We start from the raw sequence: 8,432 nt of genomic DNA on the forward strand, positions 1-8,432 counted from the left end.
AGTCTCTGAAGCAAACAAGACCAGACTGGCTGATCCCGGCAGTAACATCTAGTGGGGTGGCAAAAGGTGCCTGTGAAATTTTGTAACCTACTATGTGTCTGTCAGAGCAAAGAGATAGACTGGTCCCCTCAGCATCGGCACTGTTGATGTATGAAATTCAGAAGATAGATAATGTATCATAGATGGCAACCGCCCTATATAGGTTCCTCCATTTGTGTTATTCTTCCCCATGGTCACATTCTCATGGAGTGGTGGTAGAACTCAGGGGGCAGATCTGAGGCTTTTTCTCTATATTATCTTAAAGTGATTATGTTTCCAGCTATAAATTAGAAAGTCACTTGCAGCTACACCAGATGCAACCACAAACTTGCTATTATCATTTATTTGATCTGTGAAAATCATTGGCATTTATGAGTTTGACACTATGGTATATAAGCGTCCTGTTTAAGGCAGACACTTCTCTGCTCTTCTGCAATTAAACACAGCTGCTAATCTCAGCACCACCTCCTGCCTTGCTAGACGGAATCTTGGCTATGAACTCAGAACAAAAGAATGACTCATTTAAATATGTTTCTTCCACTAAGTGGAAAGGCTCAGCTATACTTTATCACATCTAGGAACAGTGGTTGACATTAGGTGCTCACCCCCGTTAGCTCACTAGGTACAAAATCACTTTTCTTGTCAGTAGTCTTCTGAATGCATCTCACAACTCTTTTGGCAGTGGAGGAAACGGGTGTTTTCATCGCACAGCTCATCTCACTGACTACTTTCCTTCTTTCCTAAGTATCTTTGTGTGGTCTGTTTTTCCTTACATAAGCTACTATACATGTTGTTCTTAGTCTTTCTTTGTGTCTTCCTTACTTAGCCTAGCCTACAGTATATCATGCCTGCCAAGAGCTGGCACAGCATCTATAGAGAACAATCAAATTGCCATGCTGATGCTGTCAAAAGAACTGATTTACACCTTTACTTGTCCTGGTGCTCTCATTATAACCTTAGTCAAATGGAAATAGTTTGTATAATTTCTGTTCACACTGCAATCTTAATGCTGGGTTTTGTTCTCATCACATTTTTTATCAGGCTGATGGAATTCTGAGCCCTTTCTGTTCTCATTAAAATTTACTAGATGAAGGGATTAATTGTGTGCTAGTGTGCCTGGTCTTTTATGATCTTTGCAGGAAGAATCGGACGACTTCTCTCTGAACAAGGAGGGGTAAGCTGTTGTTGAGTATTGTGGTTGGGTTTTTATAACTTCATTTCTGAAGAATGTCATGGGTTTCAAAATAATGATCGTTTTCCCTCAGGCAGTGTCTCCTTGAGGGACATGTCACATCTGGCTGTCACAGTCACCAAGTATTACTCCACATGATGGAACACGACACGACTGAGCAACTGGTGGTAGCATGTTACACAGGAAATCTGGGGAAAGAAACACTTCCTCGGGGTGCACTTAAGCAAAGCTTTTCCCGTCCCTTAGATTTGAGGTATACGTACCCTAGAAAGGAACATGAATCTAACATTAAAACAATAACAATGCCTGTCGCAAATAAGATTTTGTTACACGGCTTTGGTTTAGCAGCAGTTTAGGATTTATTAATATTTTTGAGATAAATCACAAGATTAGGTTGTATAATTATTAACAGCACTTCATCATCAGCCAATTTAACTGAGAGATTCAGTGGAATTTGTTACAATCAAAATATTGACTTAGTTAAAGATTCAGGAATGGTAAGGGTCGCACAAAACTCACAGCAGGGTGGCACGCACAGATGGGGGTTAAATCAAATCACACATACAGCCAGGCAGACAAATAATCCTGAATCAAATTACACACACAGAGACAGACAAGTAGTTCTGAACCCATTGCGCACACACACACAGAGGTTAACCTATGATTAAAATTTCCTTTTCTGTGAGTTTCATAAATTGCTCACTTTTATGTGTTGGCATTCATCAACAGGCGGCCGGTGAACCTAGTGAAATCAGGCCTTTAAGTCCTCATGAAATCGTCGTCGGACGAACTTTCAATCTTTGTGAAATCTACGCTGAGAGGCGTCCCAGCTCGGGGGGAGGTACTGGCTCATGCAGCCTGCTGCCGTCCCAGAGAGCTCAAAGGGTCTCACTTTTGGATCGCTATTTATAGGACCTTGAGATGATTCACTTTGGTGAGTATTCTCCATTCTGGCCACAATTCGTGCTGAGTCTTTCTGGTAGTCAATTCAGGCAGCAGCTGGCCCAGGGGTGGCCAGAGAGTGTCTGATGCCCAAATCACTGCGCTTGTATCCAAGAGAGCAGCACAATGGGGCTTATCGTGAGATCTCAGAGTGGCCTGGGGAGCTGCATCACCACAACACCGAGGTGCACTAGTAGGTTCTGCAATTTTCTTTGCCCAAAAGATTCATTTTGGACTGAGGAAACAAATAAAACCTTCTTTTTTTCTTCTTCCCCACCCCCCCACCCTCTAATTCAGGAACTCAACTAAAAGTTTTGTTAAAGGAGAATATAAAAAGTGCACTCATTGAAATGAAGATTTGAGAAAACCAGCAAGAATCTCAGCCTCTTATTTTGTAAATATACACAAAATCTTGGCACTCGTCCATTTTTTCTTAACTGCAGCTTAAACCATAACTATCGTAATAGGCTTCAAGAAATGCCTGCATTGACATTTCCGTCTCCCAGGGAGGGGGCAATGGATGGAAATCATCTTATGCTACATCTGAGTAAGTCACTCAAGATTCCTTTGCCAGTCAGTGGAGATTCATCGCTCCCTAAAGCAGGTATTTAAAACAGGTCTGGTGATTCATGCTCTAGAAGTGCCTATGTTTCTTCTTGACTAGAAAGGGATAGCTGAAAGGTATAGGTGAAATGAAGCTATATATACAGTCAGGTGAGATGGATCCTACCACAGGGTATTACTATGACCTGAACTCATTCCAGAAAATAAAAGAGAAATTTTACCTTCACACACATTACCCACGCACACGCAAAAATCTAGGAGCCAAATTCAATCTCTTGTTCCTTTACTGAGCCTAGCATATTAAAATCCTAGTTTCAGTGAGAATTGCTGGAAGTTTTATCAAACCAAAGAGAAAATGCTGAAGGCCAAAGAGGGAAAAATACACCTTTTCATTTTTATTGTGCGTTTCTTCTCAAGGTAGAAATCCTAGTTGGAGTTAAGCCTTAGCACACGATTAGTTTTGGAGAAGACAAGGCAAAGCTTATGCCTAAATTGGAGCTTATACCTAAACACTGTGAAGGAAAGCTTTTGCTTTGGATTTATATAAATTTAGAATTCAGAGTGCTTAGAAAGAGCGTTGCTTCCAGCAGAGCAACTCTCAGGGAAGTAGCTTTTCTATACAAGCTTATGTCAGAAACATAAGCAATTTTATAACTGAAATAATTATGCAGTGATCCTGTTTAGGCTCCAGTGTATACCTATGACTTGTTAAATGGATCACTGCTTTCTGTGTTCTTGCCAAAATCTCTACTCCAGTTGCTTCCAAGCTCCCTCATCTACAACTACCACATACGCCTAATCCTGGAAAGTTGTTCAGACCTTCCCACCATGTTGGTGTGTCATTGTCTTGTAGTCTGCACGGCTGTAGAGTGTCTTCTCCTGTGTATGTTTCTCCTGTGGCATCCTGGAACATATGTAAATGTCTCTTTGTTGGCCTTGGCGTTCGGTGTACTACTCACCAACAAATCAATGTAACTGCCTGCTGCAGGAGGAACCTCAGAGCCTACCACAGGAGTCATGGCAGGTCAGATACCTCCAAAGAAGGACCCAAATCAGGCAGGACATTGCTTAGAGAGCTGCCTTAGCCAGCAGCAGGAAATGGTGGCCACCACGCAGCATCTGAAATGATGCACCTCCTCAGGCCTCTTCATGAGGAAGGAGCTGTACCTGCTCAGGATCCACCAGGCAGTGCCTGGCTTCAGCCTCTGTGCCTCAGGGCTGATGCTCCTCTGGCAGCCTCCAGGGATCCAAAGCCCTGTCCCTCGCTCTGAAGGAGCAGCTCTGCTCTCTGGCTATAGGAGAACCTGGCTGGAAATACTCATCCCTGCACTGAAGCCAACGTAGCAAGTGCCAAGAGCCTCAGGGCTGGCCAGGCAGGAGCTGTGAGTCACAGCAAGGCTGGTGGGGTCAATGGCCTGACAGGCCAGGACGCAGTCCCACAGGCCCTGAGCAAGAAGAGCAGAGCAGGTCCTGTGATGGCAAACAGGGTCAACCAAGAATGCTCCAAGGCTGCACAGCTGCACCACATCAGCACCAGCCCTGAGCCAACTCAAAAAAACCCCTGGAGGTCAAGGATGCGCTCAGGACCCTAACAAGGCAGTGACAAATAATGCACTTTTCATCATTGTTTCATACAGAGGTGCATCAATCCTGCAACCTGCTCCAAGTACCCATGTACCACTGCACTTGGTCCCTTCCCAGCTGCCGTTTTCACAGGGATGCAGGGATAGAAGCAGCCCCAGCCCAAGAGGGCCGTGGCCTCCACCTGCTCACCTTCACATCAGAGGAGCTAGAGAGAAGGTGCTCTCTGAGGGGCAGCAAGGGTTGGGTCAGATGTCAGCACTGCAGAGGAGAACCAAAAAATGAGGACTAAGGAGCTAAAATTCTTCCTGCCCCACAGCAAGTCAGTCTGGACCATACTCTCTTAAGATACCCTGGCCTCAGCTTGTTCCTTCATGATCCCATGAAATATAGAAGATGATGTAAAATAAGAATTTAACAGAGAAGCACTAGCCCAGCATGATCCTAGTCTCAGCAATTTAGCAGACAAAATGCATACATTGGGAAGGAGTGGTATCATTCTTTCTCTTAATTAATACTTTCTCCAGGCTGCAACTGAGTAACAATTAAATGCAAAAACCCTGCCTTTGTGTAACACCAGGGTTAATATTTTATGCACAGTAGGAGTGAAGAAGGAAGAGAATGATATTATTTGTCTGCCAAGTCAGAAAAAATTGGACTATGCATAATTTTTTATATGTAAACAAAAACCCCACGTTACTCACTACAAGGTAAAAATAGGACTCACATCATTAGAATACTAGAAATAAAGTAATTTGTCTCATAGATCATGTCGCTGTAATTACAGTATTTTTGAAAGGTACACAATATAGTCTTGTTCTGTGTCTTAGGGAACTGTGTTGTTTTACTTACTGTCACTAGTGAGCACATGTTCCATGTTATGCTCCTGTAGCTTCAAATGAAAAGGACACCTAATACCACACAGAGCGATTTAACAGGGTTCTATGTAAGAAGCAGTCTGATTAGAAGAATTTATTGTGAATAAGATGAATCACTGCCAATATTAGAAAGTCTGAAAGTGTCTCTGTTATTGATTCAATTACTCTGTCACCTTAAAAAAATCCCCTTCTGAAGGGAAACTTTCTGAAATCTCAGATGCTAGTATCTCCTGGCTCCTACTGCCTTCCCATGTGCACTTTCCTGACCTCTGCTAAAGCCTGCCTTCTGTCCTGTATCCATCAATTACAGTGACAGCTGTCCCCATTTTATACTGTATCTGGCAACCAGAGTGGATCCTGTTCTGGAGTGACTAATGCCACCGTGAGTTCAGTGGCTGTGCCCCTCAAGGTCTTAGCCTCTGCAGCGAAGGGATTTTTCACATACGGTACCTTGGCAACTTCCTTCCATACGGACATTTGCTTTGAAAAGACCATGAATAGGTGAAGTCCTTTTTTTTTTTTGGGGGGGGGGGGAGTTGGGGGTTTTTTTTGGTTGGTTGGTTGGTTTGGGTGCGGGTTTTTTTCCCTAGACGTGCTGCTAGATTTTTAGGAATGCAACTATCATCCCACCTTTTTCAAAATCCGGTCCCTCACATCTACATACCTCATTTAATTTAGCATCTTTGCTGCAGTTTACACTACTTGTTCAGCAAAAGCTCATCATTTCACCTCTCCCTTTGCACCACATTGTGTGTGCCATGGAGTCACTAAATCAGTGTACACTGTAGCTGAGCACAATGTTTTGCTTTTGTAAAATAATGTCAGGATTGTTTCATTTGGCACTCGAGAGAGATAAGAAGGGCACACTGCATAAGGGGTAGGAAGACCTTGACCTGCAGCTACTCTGATACTTATCTCTGTGTAGCCATCAAAGTGTTACTAATGTATGTTTCTTGTTTCTCAGCAGTAAAAAAAAATACATCCTGGAACACTCCCATTCCAGCATTGAAAATTACAACATGTATTTGGGAAGTGCGATGATACTTTTTGCCTTGGAAGGGGCATGTAACTCCTGAATCTCCAGCCTGATAGCACACTGGGTTCTCTTCTGGCATGGGGTTATTGCAGGATAAAAGTTTGGGGAGTACTGCAGCACTGATGCACTACTACAGTGCTCTCACATCTTTCAAAGTTACGCTGTGCTAATGTGCAAATTACTAGCCAAATGGAATTTTCAGGAAGACATTTGTAATTACCATATCCAAGGCAAAGAGATCTGCACTTATTTTGCACTTTATTTTTGAGAAAAAGACTGCAAAAATTAATTTCAAGTGAAAATATAAGGAAATAACCGCTTTGCTAGAGCAGGGCTACGAATCGCACTATAAATTAGTGCTAAGGAAATAATCATGCCTTTCCACATGATAATTCAAGTAAGGGCAAAAGAACTGGTCAAGGAATGGTGTCTTAGGGGGGGGCGAAAGCCCAAATCAATAGTGGAAAGAGAGAAGGAATAGATAACCTGTGGGGAAATATGGACATCTCAAAATGGTTGACTGAGGTTTCCATGAAATGGTCTGATCCCATTCAAATCTGCAAGTAATTGGTGACTACACCCTTCACATATAAAAGAAACTTCTGAAGATTTGCAGGACTATGAGGTTAAAGACAAGGCTCTAACCCAGGTGTAGCATTCCCTATGGAGCCACTCTTGAAAACATGCAACCCTAGAGTAGGTCCTCAGTTGATATAAAATTATATGCTTCTGAAGCAAGATCAACTCGCACCATCCAGGAATCTGCAGTGGAGGACAATGAAGATGGGGGGGAAAAAAAAAAAAAAAGGAGATAGTAACAGAAGATTTTGTCCCAAGAAAACTTAAACATCATAGCTCTAAAAGAAAATTTATGGATAGGTAGATGTGCAATAACACAGACAGCAAATAAACAAACAAACAAACCCCAAAAAGCTGTACAGTGAGGAAGTGCAGGTTGCTGAAATATTTGTGTAAGACATTACAATACCCTCAGGAGGTATTTGCAACATTACTGAAGTTGAGCAGGTAATCTGAGAACTTCAGCTCACATGCCTGCTGGAAAAGGGACTGAAAATCTGAAGAATTCAATTCCGATTAGGCTGCTGCTACCTTAGCAAAGAATTTGGTATTGTCTTCCTTGCGCACTCATATTGCTTACAGCATCAGAAATACTAGCACAAGAGTCTTCATTTTCATCTTAGCTGCTTTTCATTACCCAAGGTAATGAAAACCCAGTTGAAAACTATAATGGAGCATACCAGGAAGAGGGTAAAGGAAGCATACAATTCTGCTTATTATAGATTAGTAGCTAATATCCAAGCAGCCCAACAGAGATATGGAGAAAGATGTCATGCTTATCTTCTGTTTTCCTTTTGTGTCTCAAAACCCACCTGTCACCTGTGATCAGGTTATAAAACTGCTCTTCTTAATCACTTAACAGCCAGAAAAAAAATCCACTCCCACATCATCGCCTGTGGTAAAAAGCCTGCATAATTTGTGTCATTGTGTTTTGGCATATAAAGAAGAACGTATATCCTATCTTTATTATGAATGCTAGATTCTGTGATATTCTCCTAATATCCTATAAAATTAGATTTTCAGTATTGCTGAAAATATCCTGTAGTAGTTAAACAATTATAAATACTTAAAATCTCTCACTGACGTTCAGGAACAGCTAAACCTCACTAATTAACACCAATGCTCAGAGGGATCAAATTAGTGAATAACAGAACAAATACATGAACAAAGCAAGGTAATGTATCAACAAAAGTTGTTTGTTAATGTATTTGTTGAGAACAGTTTCATTTCTTATGCAATCATTTATGATTAGAGTCAATAAGAATACATCATCATCGTTGTTGTTGTTGTTATTATTATTATTATGGAAAAATACTTTCACAGGCACAAATGCCAATTTGTTAGAACTGAGACATCCTGTAGTAACATCTGAACGCAGGAGAAACATTTATGAAGAAAAAACGTACACCTCCCTAGCTCTTTGGCATCCTACCAAAGGTTACACTGCCCTGTTCACACTAGTGTCAGGCAGAAACACTGAGTCTATCTCCAGATAAACAGGCATTCCCACACCGCACAGTTCAGTGTTATCCAGGTATTAGCTTGGGTCCCAGATGCAATACCCACCCCATGTTTGCACAAACTTCTGCTTATGTGAGTTAGCCCAGGCAACGCTGACTGC

General features: G+C 41.9%; 1 long non-coding RNA gene across 1 annotated transcript; it reads left to right on the forward strand.

Moving 5' to 3' along the window:
- Positions 1-697: 697 nt before the first annotated feature.
- Positions 698-5,517, forward strand: LOC129205682 (uncharacterized). Its single transcript, XR_008576815.1, has 4 exons — positions 698-1,213; positions 1,961-2,165; positions 2,471-2,777; positions 4,375-5,517. It is a non-coding gene; the product is annotated as an uncharacterized LOC129205682 (long non-coding RNA).
- The last annotated feature ends 2,915 nt before the right edge of the window (positions 5,518-8,432 follow it).

The sequence above is a fragment of the Grus americana genome, chromosome 1 (genome assembly GCF_028858705.1).
Source record: "Grus americana isolate bGruAme1 chromosome 1, bGruAme1.mat, whole genome shotgun sequence".
Taxonomy (NCBI): Eukaryota; Metazoa; Chordata; class Aves; order Gruiformes; family Gruidae; genus Grus; species Grus americana.